This window comes from Arachis stenosperma, chromosome 6 (genome assembly GCF_014773155.1).
Source record: "Arachis stenosperma cultivar V10309 chromosome 6, arast.V10309.gnm1.PFL2, whole genome shotgun sequence".
NCBI lineage: Eukaryota > Viridiplantae > Streptophyta > Magnoliopsida > Fabales > Fabaceae > Arachis > Arachis stenosperma.
In genome coordinates this window covers 83,718,709-83,720,630 of record NC_080382.1, presented here as the reverse complement: position 1 = coordinate 83,720,630, position 1,922 = coordinate 83,718,709, and the positions used below count along the sequence as shown (strand labels likewise).

Here is a 1,922-nt window from a genome sequence, read left to right as displayed (position 1 = left end):
TTTGGTGTCTTGCATGCATTGTTATTTGATTTTAGTTGCATTTTGATTATTCCTCACCATTAAAAATTCAAAAATATTTTTAATTTGTGTCTTTTCAAGTCAATAATACAGAGAATTGAAAATTCAGAACATACAGCAGAGGAATTACACAGAAAAAGCTGGGCGTTCAAAACGCCCAGTGAAGAAGGAAAACTGGCGTTTAAACGCCAGCTAGGGTGCCTAGCTGGGCGTTTAACGCCCAAAAGGGGTGAGTTTTGGGCGTTAAACGCCAGAATGTATACCATTCTGGGCGTTTAACGCCAAGATGGCACAAGAGGGAAGATTCTGTTTTTTTAATTCAAATTTTTTTCAAGTTTTCAAAAGTTTTCAAAATCAAATCTTTTTCAAATAAAATCTTTTCAATCATATATTTTCAAAATCAATTTCTTTCCATTTTCAAAAATACTTGCTATCAATTAATGATTTGATTCAACATTTCAAGTATGTTGCCTTTTCTGTTGAGAAAGGTTTAATGTTTGAATCATATCTTTTCTTGTTAGCCAAGTCATTAATTTTCAAAATCAAATCTTTTTAAATTGTTTTTCAAATCATATCTTCTCAATCATATCTTTTTAAAATCATAACTTTTGAATCATATCTTTTTAAACACATCTTTTTCAAAATAGTTTTTTAATCATATCTTTTTGATTTCTAATTTCAAAATCTTTTTCAAAAATCACTTGATTTCTTTTTCCACTCTTAAGTTTTCGAAAATCAATTAGTATTTTTTTCAAAATGTTTTTAAAATCTTTTTAATTTATTTTCAAAAATTTCTTCCCCTCTTATCACATCCTTTTATTTATGGACTAACACTACTCCTCAATGCACAATTCGAACTCCATCTTTCCTTGATAAGTTCGAATTTTCTACCTCTTCCTTCTATTTTTCTTTTCCTCTGACACCTCAAGGAATCTCTATACTGTGACATAGAGGATTCCATATTTTCTTGTTCTCTTCTCTTTCATATGAGCAGGAGCAAAGACAAAAGCATTCTTGTTGAGGCTGACCCTGAACCTGAAAGGACCTTGAAGCGAAAGCTAAGAGAAGCTAAGGCACAACTCTCTGTAGAGGACCTAACAGAAATCTTCAAAGAAGAAGAACCCATGGCAGCCGAAAACAACAACAATGCCAACAATGCAAGGAAGGTGCTGGGTGACTTTACTGCACCTACTCCTGACTTCTATGGGAGAAGCATCTCTATCCCTGCCATTGGAGCAAACAACTTTGAGCTTAAGCCTCAATTAGTTTCTCTAATGCAACAGAATTGTAAGTTCCATGGACTTCCATTGGAAGATCCTCATCAGTTTTTAGCTGAGTTCTTGCAAATCTGTGACACTGTCAAGACTAATGGGGTTGACCCAGAGGTCTACAGACTTATGCTATTCCCTTTTGCTGTAAGAGACAGAGCTATGATATGGTTGGACTCACAACCTAAAGAAAGCCTGAACTCTTGGGAAAAGCTAGTCAATGCCTTCTTGGCAAAGTTCTTTCCACCTCAAAAATTGAGTAAGCTTAGAGTGGAAGTCCAAACCTTCAGACAGAAGGAAGGTGAATCCCTCTATGAAGCTTGGGAAAGATACAAACAATTGATCACAAAGTGCCCCTCTGACATGCTTTCTGAATGGAGCATCATAGGTATCTTCTATGATGGTCTGTCTGAACTGTCCAAGATGTCATTGGACAGCTCTGCTGGAGGATATCTTCATCTGAAGAAGACGCCTGCAGAAGCTCAAGAGCTCATTGAAATCGTTGCAAATAACCAATTCATGTACACTTCTGAAAGGAATCCTGTGAACAATGGGACGAATCAGGAGAAAGGAGTTCTTGAGATTGATACTCTGAATGCCATATTGGCTCAGAACAAAATATTGACTCAGCAAGTC

At 35.8% G+C, this 1,922-nt stretch overlaps 1 non-coding gene across 1 annotated transcript; it reads right to left on the bottom strand.

Annotated features, from left to right (window-relative positions):
* Window positions 1-1,547: 1,547 nt before the first annotated feature.
* On the bottom strand, window positions 1,548-1,655 carry LOC130938316 (small nucleolar RNA R71). Its single transcript, XR_009069486.1, has one exon. It is a non-coding gene; the product is annotated as a small nucleolar RNA R71 (small nucleolar RNA).
* Window positions 1,656-1,922: the final 267 nt, after the last annotated feature.